This window comes from Megalops cyprinoides, chromosome 19 (genome assembly GCF_013368585.1).
Source record: "Megalops cyprinoides isolate fMegCyp1 chromosome 19, fMegCyp1.pri, whole genome shotgun sequence".
NCBI lineage: Eukaryota > Metazoa > Chordata > Actinopteri > Elopiformes > Megalopidae > Megalops > Megalops cyprinoides.
In genome coordinates, this window is record NC_050601.1 from 20,073,090 (window position 1) to 20,086,512 (window position 13,423).

The window sequence follows — 13,423 nt, forward strand, 5'->3', positions numbered from 1 at the left end:
AGGGCCCCACTGGGGAACCAGCAGCCTTGGGGTTACAAGTCCTTTTCCTTAACACAATACTGCACTGCTGTGCAAAGCTGAAGTGAAATTCCTGAACCGTGCATGATGATAGCTCCGATGATTGCTTCATTTATTTGCAGACACTCTTATTACAGGTGACCGTCTCTGAATCCCTTTTACACAAGTGGTTTTTAGCTGGCACAGATGAGGTAAAGCACCTTGCTCAAGAGCTCAGTGATATTTCCAAACCTGGGATTTGAACCTACAACCTACAACCCTTTGCTCAAGCATCCACAGCACCAGAACCCCTGCTAAATGTTGCATGCGGAGGCTGCCACAGTTATACATGTAGACTGATGGGTAGGGTACACAGGTGAATGTACAGAGAGTTAATGACTGTGGTTCTGCAGAAGGGCGCGGCGAGGTCTCTGTACTGCTGCCCGGGCATGTTCTGTACGCTGCAGGGTATCTGTGTCTCAGGGCCTCTGTGAGGAGCTCTAATTAATCTCCCCAGGGGGTTCTGTCAATGTCAGGGGAAGAATGGGGCTCTGGTGATACTGGAGCTGGCCCCCGAGTGGGGGACAGGTTCCTCTTTATACCCCTCTCAATAATTCATCTCCCCATCCAGGATTCTTTGGGTCACTAGTGTCACCTCACCCACCACCCCCTAGCTGACCTGGCCTGACGCCTCCCAAGAGGCCCTTGGACATCAAAGTCCTTGGAGCCTGCTTGGTTCAAAGTGGTGTACGGCACACAGGCTGCCAGCCCCTGTAGTCATCGCCCTTGGGGACGATGCGTCTCTAAACTACTGTTGTTCGGGCTGATTGTGCTGTGTCATTCTGTGGCATAGTGGACCTCTTTGTAGGAATGTCCTGGCTCTGAAAGGGCCATGAGTTACGTCTGATCAGCTGTGTGCATGTGATCAGAGTGAGGGGTGGAAAAAAAGGTGGTTAATAATTTTCCGTATCAGGCCTCATTCATACCTAACTGTTCACACTGAGGTCCTGACCAACCGATCACTTTGAGATCCTGCTCACAGAGAAGCAAAATCTGACTCCTGAAGAAGTGAAACCAGTCAGGGCTTTCACAGAGACAGAGGTGGTCTGTGTTTCGTTGAAAGCTTTCACAGAAACGGAAGAAGGCTGTGTTTCAGTCAGGGCTTTCACAGAGACAGAAGGCAGAATGTTGTTGACTGAAGACAGACTTTAACTGCGCTGAGGAAACAGCATTGTGTTGGGATTGAGATTCATCATCCTTCACAAACATGCTGCACCCACAAGCCCTGTTCAGGCTGGCTTCTGAGAGTCAGATCAGAGAGAAATGAACCTCATCCTCCCAGCCTCAATGTGATGGAAATTTACTAAGGGCTTGGTTTGTCATTAGGTGCTGGTAGAAGGTAAATGTTTCATCAGGGTTTATTAATGTTACATAAGGGGTGTGGCTTCTCACAGAACGTGTGTTTAGAACCAACAGTCTCTTAGTGATGGTTGGGATGGTCCAAAAGAGAGCCATTTCTTTGCCGGTGCCATAATAGTGGGACTGTTTGAGTCATCCATCATTAGGCAGAGCAGCTCCGCAGGTCAAAGTTCAGCCGCCAATGACCAGCCTGTTAGTCATCCCTGTGCCTTAACGCTTGCTTTGAATTACCGTAACCCCAAATGTTCCCCCCCAGACAATAGTCACATGACTGACAGGCAAGCAAAAATAAGAGGCATTCAGTCACAACCATCTTTCACAGGAAGTGGGGGGGGGGGGTGGGTTGGGGAGTGTGTGCGTGTGTGGGGGGGTCCCTCTACAGGACCCAGAGGATATTGCCATGGAGATAGTAAACAGGCCTTTCTGAGACATTAATTGCATGTCGTGTTGGGGGAAGGAGTTGGGGGTGGGGGGGGCGAGAGGGGGGGCGGGATTTACAGCTGCATGGGTCTCTCTCTTATTGAGCCCCTCCCTCACTCGTCAACCCGGAGGAGCGATGGGAACACTCTGAGATATCTCGGGGATTTTACGTACGGGAAAGGTCAGGGCGTAACAAAAATGCCAGCTTTTATTTAATGTCGTTTTTGCTGTGATTTACGGGCCGGATTAACGCAAAACTCTACCTCACTGGATACTCAGACAAAAAGAAATCTCACGCAAATGGTGCCTCGTATGCTTTGGGGAGCCAACAATCCTCTAAACCTTCTAAACACAGCTGTTTCAGGTTTGGTACAGCAGGACCCAACAGGCCTGGGGTTTGATTTGTGAAATCCTGCGACCTCTTTGACACCCCCCCCCCCCCCCCCCTTTATGTCAGTCAATGGCACTGATCCAGGATCTGCTGAAGGAGATCAGGGAATTGAAGGAGGCCCGGAATAGCCTGCAGGATGAGGTCAAGACCCTACAACAGCACATCTCGCAGGTGAGCATGCTCCAAGTACTGTCAGCCTGGAACAGCTGAGTGAGGATCAGTTAACTAAACACCAAACCTGCATTCAGTAATTATGTGGAAAAGGCTGACACTGAATCAGGATCACTGCTTTGGGGCTAAATCTGTTTACATCATTTGAACCTGCTGATTGACTGCTGGCTGACTCAATCACATACATCCAATAAAGAAGGAGCACTGTCACCTGATTCACTAGCTCATATCATGGTAGGGGGTTTTCGAGGTCAACCGCACTCGATTAGCTTGACCATAATAAAATTATGCCCCTGTCTGAGCACATATGATACATTGTCCTTCGGGAGCCATCTTACATCATGTGAGTGTGTGCTGTTTGTCTCCAGCTGCGTGTGAATGAGCTCCAGCACAGAGTTACGGCCCTGGAGAAGTGCTGCCACCAAGTGGCTGATCTGGAGAAAGTCCTGGTGAGTTTGACTCGTGGCCAAGTGCGTGTTTATCTTTTTGATCAGTGTTCTTTTACATGCGTCAGAACTGAAAAGACTGTTTGCTAGTGCAATAACTTTGTATTGGTGTATTGCACTTTTGACACTTTCATTAGATAACTGAACTAATCAGTCAACACATTCTTCCTGCTGTTCTCCTGGAGGTGGGGGCACTTACCTTATCAAAGAAAACAGCAGTTGAAGTGGGAGTTCCCTGATGGTCATTATGAATTTTACACAAAAACTGACCAAGAATCTGTGGCATACTCACTATTCATGTTTAAATATTATGTGATTTAGTGGTGTTACATGTGATATAGTTGTATTGTATGTGATTTATGGTAGTGTATGGATTTAAAGGCTTCTTATAGTTTCTAGGCTGTCTTATTTTCAGAGATTGCAAATGTATTTCAGGCAGTGAAATATCTAGGTAGAGTTCTTATTTTAACACAAGCTGACTTGTGTTGATGCTTAAATGGCGTTTTGCATGCACTTGTACTTGTTTGGGAATGTTGTTAACCAGCTCCAGCGTTGTTGCTCCGGTAACTTGGATGGATATACTTCTGTCCTCTTGTGCTGGATAAAAGTGTCTTCTAAATGCATGTAAAGTAATGTAATGTAATAATCACCCTCCCTACACCCCTTCCCCTCCCCATAGAGAGAGCTGCAGGAGAGGGTGGGGCAGTACCCAGAACCTGAGGAGCTGACCCACTTTATCACCTGGGACGTCCTGCAGGGGGCGCTAGTCAGCGACAGAACATCACAGCAGCAGGTTGAACAGCCTTGAACAGTTTTCAGCTTCTCCTTCTCTGCATCCACTGTCGTCTAGCTTCTGTCTATTCCAAAGCTACTCTACAAATATTACTTAAACTGAAATCTGTTTAAGAATTACTTGGGTAGCTGAATGACTTTTGATTTGATATTCAGTATGAGTATTTGATTCATTAGTATAATTTAACATTAGTGGGGTTAGCGTGGTACATTATTAACAGTAACATTTAGACTTGGGTGCTGTTTTTCTGCTCAAAGGAGCCTGAGGACCTGCAGGCTGTGTCCCCCCTCTCCTCTCCCCGAGAGGCCCCCTCCCTGCCGTCAGCGCAGTCCGGAGCAGCGCAGCAGAAGGCCGCTGGCCACGGGGCCGAGCGTTACCCGGAAACGGTCGACGCCCTGCGGCACCTGGGCCGGCTGAGGCAGAGGCACGAGACCCTGGAGGCCAGGGTGGCCCTGCTGGAGACGGACAAGGCCGACCACACCCAGCTGCAGCACCTCAGGGACCTGCTTAACGACATGGGTACGAGGGCCTCTCTCTGTAGAGTTCGGCGCGACTGAGAGGACCCTGTTCAGCAGACTCCTCTGGTGTGAATACGCGGCACCACACAGGACGTTATTGAGACTTACAAACATACATGCATACTGTCATATTTATTACCGAAACATTTGTCACAAATACAGTATGTGCGACAGAGATATTCACTGTTTTCAGAAGTCTTGTTTTCTGTCATTCACACACACACTTACAAATAGGAATAGGAGATTTTAGCTGTGTCTATGACAGACCAAAACTGAACATTAATATTGCAGTTTCAGTAGTAAGTGCATGGGTTGTATGTATGTACATGTATGAGAGTTTCAGTACTCCAAATGAGAAGGCATGTGTGTGCATATCTGTGTGTGTATAGTGTCTGTGTGTATATAGTGAGGTGTTTCAGAAGTGCATGACGCTTGTGTGTGTGTGCGTTCAGCAGTGAATTAAAACGCTTGCAGCGATTGTGTTTGCATTTGAAGTCTGTCCCGCATGCACCTCTGCCCCCCCTCCTGCTGTCGGTGTGGCTCTCAGTGTTCAGACCTCAGGTAGCTCCCCGCTCTCTCACCTCTGCCTTCCGCAGCCCGCAGGGAAGTGCCCGACGACCTGCTGGAGCAGATCCGTCACCTGAGGAAGCTGGTGGACGGTCTGATGGGGGACAGGGACAAGGTGAGAGAGAGCATTGCGCATATGCATACATACTCACACGCACTGGCCACAGCCTCTGTTCAGCGGCAGCCGCGGCTAACGGGTGACACACTCCCCTCAGAGCTCGGCGGTGGTGAGCGACGCGCAGGCCGCCATTCTGCAGCTGCAGGCTGAGTGTGAGAAACTGAGCAGCACAGCACGCCACCTAGTGGAGGAGCAAAGCCGGCGACAGCAGCACATCGAGGTGAGCAGGGGCTGTGAGGGGGAGGGGCCAACAGTAGTCAGTTAGCAGTCAGTTAGGGGAGGGGTGTGGATCCGTGTTCACATACAAATGTGAGATAGAAGGAGTTGCCAGAAATAAGTAAGGTCAAGATGCAAGGCTAAGGTTGTGGACCCTGAGAGAATGTACACCACATCTGTACAATCCTTTAACTACACTTCTGTCTGAAAATTCTGAAGATACCCGCTTTTTACCCCTTTGAATATTATACTGAAATGTGAGCAGAGAGAAACCAATCACAGTGCAGGTTAAGGTAAAGCTGGCAATAATGTGAAAGGGAGAAAAAACCCAGCCATAGTGAGACACAGGTGAATCTCAGTGAAAAGTGTGTGCTGGGTTGTAAGTGCTCTGGATAACTTAAACTTTTTGTTTTCCTGTCTGTGTGCCTGTATGTGCGCCTCTGTCTGTGTTGTTCCGGAATGTTCTTTTCATTTTGTTAAGAGTCTCCACAAGTCCATAGAGCAGCTGGAAGAGAAGAAGGCTGACAAGGACCATGTGGAGATGGAGATCGACATTGTGAGTGCCCTTGAGCTGGCATGATAGCAGTGTGCTCACATGCTAACAGTGTTCCACAGCACTGAGACTAATGGGAAAATGGCTCTCCCACACCTAAAATACTGAGACCCACAGGCTAATGGCTCTCCCACCCCCACAGTACTGAGACCCACAGCGTAATGGTTCTCTCACTCTCACAGCACTGAGACCCACAGGATAATAGCTGTCTCCCCTTTGCAGAAAGCAGACAAACAGGCCCTAGAATCGAAGGTGAGTCGAGTGCAGTTTGACTCCATGACGGAGCAGCTCAGCTCCATGTTCCAGGACCTCCTCAGCAAGATCTCAGGCCAGGAGCAGGACTGGCACAAGGTCATCCAGAAGATCTCCATGGAGATGGAGTGCAAGGTATGCATTATGTGGGAATAGGTCTCTGCTCCCATGTAGTCTTCATACTGCCTGTATGTTGTATTTCTGTATTGCGCCTTTGACATATTACACTAGATATTGCAGCACTGTTCAGATGTGGTCAGTTGTCTTCAGCATGTTAATTTGTTTCTACAACGTTCTTAGATGCACTTTGTACTCCTGCATTGTTGTGTATTGCTCTGGATTAGAGCATCTGCTAAGCGACACAGTCTAAAATACAAACTGAACTAAATGACCAAAGACATTCCATTTACTCACACTAGAAATGATTCAGTTATTTTCTGTGTCAGAGGTCTGGTGAGGAATGTCTGTATTTATTCATTTTTATCAGAATGTGCTTTATTCATTGGTGTTTGACAGATGCAAAGCTGTTTGTGTGTTCTACAATGCACCATGTTAACATAACTCTCTCTGTCTCCATGGAGTCTGGCCATACTTCATGCAGACCAAATTAGATATCTAGATAACTACACTACACTAAAAACTACACTTTCTTAAAAATACCAATTAGCCAATTAGCTAGCTATCCAGCAAGCTTACAACTTACAAGTGAGCTTGCACATGTATTTCAGTTGGTGAGATACCTAGGTAATTGTTTTGAGAAATTACACTTGCTGTGTGTTCATATTAGCCAACAGCTAGTGTAGTGCTCAGAACAGTCATGGCTCTGTGAGACAGAAGGCACTGCCGAATGTTGCCGAAGTTGCGGCATCGACTGCTGGAGTCATATTGAAAGGCAGAATTGGATTGTTATGAGTCAGCTTTGTGATGGCACTGTGAGCAGTGTCAGTTCTATGTCTAATATCCGCCGGAGAGGCAGAGACAGAAACTGAAGCTCTCACCCTATCTGGTGCAGGATGAGTGCAGGCATGCAGCGATACTTTAATCTTTGTGTGACATCATACTCGGCACTGCCGTGCGCTGACACTTGATTTCCCGTACTGTCTCCGAGGTAATCGAAGCTGACCCATGCAGTGGTGTGCTGAATAAAATGAAATAAAACTTCTTTTACACTGACCAAGCCACACTTTTAATTCATATTGGTGTGTACATGAAGTGAGCTTTGCATCACAAGGACCAAACGTTTTTAATAAAGCCAGAGTGGTCATTGCATTTAAACAGGAAGAAAACAACAACATTAATGAAATGTGATTTCTTTTTTTTACTTGGTTGTTAGTATGAACACATAACCAGTATAATTAAGTAAAATAGCTAGCCATCTGGCCACCTCTGTGAAATCCAACATATCCCAATGATAACCTCCATGTAGGAAAAACATTGAACAGTGGGTGCATGTCCAATTTCTGCTATGAATGAAATGTGGGTTCTTTGTATTCTAGATGTAATGCTTATGAACTCCTTACATAAAATATGCTGTATTTTCATGGAACTTTACTTCAGGTATGATGAATTAGCATTAAAATGCACATAGTGGACTTTTTTGTACTGTATTGTATGTCAAAATCCAGGTTTACATTCTGAATATGTGGCTCAATGCTTGGTGTCGTCCTCCTCCAGCTGAACCGGATTGAACTGGATCCCCTGAAGCAGCAGCTGGAGGAGCGCTGGAGGGCCATCCGTAAGCAGCTGCAGGCCCCGCCCGCTCCCGAGCTCGACGATGCCGCGGGGATCAGGAAGTGAGTGATGGTCAGGGGAAACAAGGGGATATTACTGAGATGGGTCAATCAATCGATAATCCCCACCCGCCCTCTGTCTCTCGCCCTTATAGGCAGTTGGTGGCAAGATTCCACTGCATCTCGTGCGACCGCCCAGTAGATATGATGACCCCAGGACCGTAAGTTGAACACTTCATCTTAGATGTTCAGCGACGGTCAAGAAGGACATACTGTAACCTCCCCGAGATTCTGCACTTTAATTCACTCATCCTTTATAATGAACACTGGAACAACCCTCAGCACCTTCTCCCTCTCTCACACCTTCCTGCTCTCTTGTTCCCCCTCTCCTTCCCTCCCCGTTTCCCTCTCTCTCCACAGTCATCTGGTCACGATCCCCGCAGCCCCAGGCCTGCCTGCTCACAGAAGCAATCGGCCGTACACCGTGTACGAGCTGGAGCAGGTTCGACAGCACTGCAGGAGGTGAGAGCCGGGCCCCTGCTGGCTGTCTCTGCGCTCCTGAATATTCATCACTGTATCCCTGACACTTTTCAGTCTTAATATGGGATGTTTTCACACATCATGGCCATACAGCTCAGTCATGAAGTGAGAGATATCATCAGTTTTAGGATGTTTTACATGCATTTATTTGCCCACCAGACCCGTGTGTCCCCAAACCGCTTCCCTTGCATACTGGTGTCCCTCATAAAGGTCCCCTGATGAAAGTGATTGTTCTCTTTTATTAAAACTTCCAACTCCACACCCCTCCCACACCCTGCCCTCCACAGTGACAGGATTCCGGAGATGACAGATTACAGCTACCTTGCCATGTCCCGGAACTGTGGGGGCAGCCACACCCTCACCTACCCCAACCGCCGGTACACCCGCCTGCAGCACATTGCCCAGTTCATCCAGGAAGGGGACGAGGGTCAGAACCACGCCCTGTCAGGGTCCTCGCTGCGCATTCAGGTCCTCTGTCTTTGTGTGTGTGTGTGTGTGAGAAAGAGAGAGACAGAGAGAGAGAGAGAAAAAAGGAGGGTGACGGAATGTGTGTGTGTGTGTGTGTGTGTGTGTGTGTGTGTGTGGGAAAGAGACAGTGTGAGGGAATATGTGTTTTCACAGTACAGAGTAAGTGTGGTTTCAGAAGGTATGTGAGGGAGGTGCTTATCTCTGTTTGCGTTTCTGCCCCTATTGGTTAGCAGGAGGAGGTGGACATCCTGGGGTTGGATGGACACATCTATAAGGGCCGTCTGAACTCCAGAGCCGTCAGGGGCGTAGAGTCCAGACTGCCGACCATTTCTCATAAGGAAGGTCTGAATCTGTATCTCATTTTTCACATTTCGAAACAAATACCACATCCTTGACATACTGTAAATCAGGACTGAACTGTTTAAGCTAGTCTTACAATGAGTAGCAAATAATAACATTTTGATATTTACATCAATATTTTAAAATGACCTCTCGTGCACATTTACACATAGTGTTTTGGTTCTGTACAAATGGTTGCACATACAGTAGGCATACATTTTTAATGAGAAATCAGTTTAAAATCATGAGAACACAAGAAAGCAGGGACAGTGAAAAGGTTTGTTGTGCTTTAATGCTGCAGGTGTTTGTAAGGGCAAAGATAAGGTGACCCGATCACAGTCCCAGAAGTCTAGCGCCGAGCCAAGCAGAGTCATGCCACTGCGCCCCCAGAGTGCTAAGACTCACTGGAGCCATTCAGGTGAGACCACCCTGGCACATGATGATGCGCGCACATGCCCTGGTGATGACGTCATATACACTCTTCAGTATGAGCTTTGGCAACATTAATTTTTTTTTTAATGATTTCTCAAACCCTGTTTTGGAATTTCCAAATGGCATGTCCCACGGATGCTGTAAAGAAGTCTGTAGTGGTTTTTTAGAACTTTCTTTATACTTTCCTCCCCTTTTCACCCAATTTAGATCAGTTCCCACAGTGCACCACAGCAAGGTTGATGCCAGTGATCTCCACTCATACTGAGGGACTCCACTGACACCTCATAGGTCGTTAGAGGGCACCACAGTGGACAGACAAGGGAGCACTGGCTTCAGCCTGCGCTTGATTTGAGTGCCTTAACTCTCTGAGCTATAATATAGATAGTAGTAAATAACTGTATTCACTGACATAAATCTCTGACATTGCTTCCCATAAATCCACCATTGTGCCCCATCTCTCTTGGGTCCAAAAGCCTGCCATTTTCATAAAATGTCTTCATTGAGGAAATCAATGGGGAAAATTGATTGAAATACAGGAACTGTAGCTATTTACAGATTTACAGTATGTTACAGATTTACAGTAAATTCAGAAGGCCCACCCCATTGTCATTTGATTGGTTATTGAGAATGTAAAGTTCAGTTTCTGAATGAGCATGCTGAGACAGGAGAAAGAACAAAGTCCACCAATGGCTTACAGCCAGGGCACACCCACCTCGTGTGGGTGTATTTTGCGGTTTGTTGGGTAATGTCAGGGTGATTTCTTTTCCCCACAGGTCTTTAGGAGAAAAAGAAAGAGATTACTGATGTTTTTTATTTTTAACCCATTCAGTTATGCTAGGGGTTTGGTCTTGTTGCTTGATTGACCTTTCTGCTTTATTCCCTCTGCCCCCTCCTCAGCCTCGGGCAGCTCCATGCGGGATCGCCCCATGTCTTCTTTGGGTTGCGTGTCTCAGAGCTCAATCCCCCACAGCTCCACCCAAGCGGACCCCACGGGAGAGGCTCCACAGGGACTGGTTCTCCACGTGGACCTCGGCCAATCAGGCGAGGACGAGCCTGTGACAACACTGTAGCTTCTGACATGTGTTGGTGTTTGTGTGTGTGTGCGGGTGGGGGTGGGGGGGGGGGGGGTGACTGAGAGCATCTCTGATAATATTTATGATATTTATTAAGGGATTTTGAAGGAGGGATGAAGTCATGTATGTTTATGGAGATAAGTATTGGCCTTAAAGCAGGCCGTAGCACCTTATTCTGTGTATTGGGAATGTGTGACCTTACTCTTCTGTGTATAGACTGACTGCTCTCTCTATATCTGTGTGTCACATATACTGGACAAGGGGCCAAACCCCCCATTTTTAGATGAAGTCAAACACAGGGAGAGGAGATAGCATTCACCCTACTGTAACTGCTGGAGCAAACTCTTTTAAGTATCAGATCAGAACCATGTTACTGTCCCATTTTATTACTGCAGTAGTGTGGTGTGGTAAGGAGCAGGGCTCATAAACGAAAGGTTGCTGGCTTGATTCCTCACTAGGGTGCTACTGTCGTACCGGGACGGCAGTGTAGCATAGTGGTTAAGGAGCAGGACTCGTAACCGAAAGGTTGCCGGTTCAATCCCCGCTAGGACACTGCTGCTGTACCCTTGGGCAAGGTACTTAACCCACAGTTGCCTCAGTAAATATCCAGCTGTATAAATGGATAACATTGTAAAGAACTGTAACCTATGTAAGTCGCTTTGGATAAAAGCATCTGCCAAATGAATAAATGTAAAATGTAAATGTACCCTTGGGTAAGGTACTTAACCCACAATTGCCTCAGTAAATATTCTGCTGTGTACATGGATAAAATAACCTTCTGTATGTAAGTCCCTCTAGATAAGATAAATGACAATAATGTCATGTAAAGTATTACATCAGAAGCCTGTGGCAAAACCTTTTAATATTGCATGATCTCTGCTCCGCAAACCATATAAATATTGTACCAGCATCATGATGCTGCATCAGAGCCTTTTCACAAGCCTTTTCAAATATAGCACCGGCACCAAACACTGAGCACAAACACCAAACACAGACAGGAGCAAGTGGCAATCCCTTTAAATCCTGCAGCCGGGCCGTGCTGCAAATTAGATTACGTCCCCGTGCCCGTATCCAGCACAGTCGCCCTGAATGTTCGGTTAGAGGCCCCCGGGCGCAGGGTTCCCCTGGTGTCGGCGGTGCTGTGTCAGCACTGCGGGGCAGATGGTCAGGTGTTGTGTGAAGAGTGAGCACGCTGGGGAAATGGGGCAGGACGTACATGCGGCTAAAAATACTGTGAAGGACAAAGAGCCCAGCGCTGAGAGAGGCAGGGAGGCAGACTGCTCACAGACACCCGCTGAAGACTCCGGCACGCTACAGAGGCCCTGCAACTGTTCTCCACTACACAATCAATGAAAAGAAAGGAATAGGTAAAAATAAGCACAGAAGAAACAGGGGTAAAATAAGATGGTACGCTCACATTTATTTCTCTTTAGATTCACTGTGATGCACAACTTCTTCCTTATTTATGTTTGAATAAGTGCTCTACAGGGTTTTTTTCCCTTTCTGTTCCCATTAAATGGTTAAATGGTGACAAAGGAAAAAAAGAGGAGGAAAAAACATATGAGCCAAGGGGAAAAGCCTGCTTGTTAGAACTTATCTCTCGAATGATCAGTGTATTCCTTATCTCACAGTGTTAATGTGTCACTGTAACATGACTACTGTATTTAAATAAAGTGAACTTTCATTCACATTGAGAGGGTCTTGCATTTTTTTAAAACACATGGTATTTTCATACTAACGTAGCAGACGTGCACAGTAAGAGAGAGGCCCATCAGCACAGCGCAGGGGAAGTGGTTCAGGGAGCGAATCAGTGTAGTCTGCGTCTGACGTTTCATTGGCTGATGGCACCGTCTTAACTGTATTGTAAAAGTACACATGGGGCGACTGGTTTACATGAATGATTACGTGAATGTTGTGCACACAAGGGCGGCACGGACAGGTCCATACATGAGTGATCCGAGCCAATAAGCAAATCGTCATGGAAACCCCCCCCCCCCCCCCCCCCCCAGCCAGGTCTACACCAACAGCCCTCTATGACTCCGCTCTGCTGCTTTTTGTGTTGGGAACCGCAAAGCAACTCCAAGCGCACCACCAGCAGGAAGTGAGTCATAAGGTTTCACCAGTTATTTCACCAGGTTTCACCAACTATTTTAAGCCGTTCTTCACGGCTCTGTCCTGGGACCAGCTCAAATTCCCTGCCCGAGCCCAGCCTGGCTGGAGACCCGGGTCTGCTCTCTATCGCGGACCCGGTCTGGGCTCAACAGCCTGCTCCGACCACATCCTTCCACAGCGTGTGAGAACAGAGGGCCGTTTCCGTGGCGACCCAAACAAATTGCACAACTTGCGGCAGCCGCAGGTCTCACGGCGGAGCGCAGGCAGTCAAGATACGGGCGGCTTTTTCGCTTTCTCTCTTGGGAGCAGAGCGTGAAAACAATTTATCAGAAAACCTTTCGCGTTCCCGGAAGAAGGGTCAGGTGGCCGGCAGCTGCTGTGTGCACTGTCTCCAGTGTAGGGCCGTGGGAACGAGGTGTTGAGTCCCACCAGCACTCCCTTCAAACCCTCCCATTTCCCACTGTAGGCAGAGCCACGTCTCTAGACAAACGCATGATCAAATAAGTCAAAGACTTCACGTATTAATCTCAATAACTTTATTTAATAAAAAAAAAAAAACACTGATAGAAGATGACACCTTTTTAAATATATAAATACAAATTTCAACAGAGGAACTCAACAGAAAGAAGAGTGAAAACTACACAAACATTGGGCTTACAGAATACAAATTTTCCCATGATTCCCCACACTGCATTGATCTTAGTCCTGGTTCTCTGTTCTGTGACAATTGGATATTTAGTAGTATGCTTTTTTGGTGTTGCCTATAAGATTAGGTAAGTGCCTCCTGATTCCTGATATTTGAAAGGGAACGGCTTTCTGCATTAGTGTAAAGCGTGGTTTATGCTTCTGCGTTGTACCCCCGCCGTCG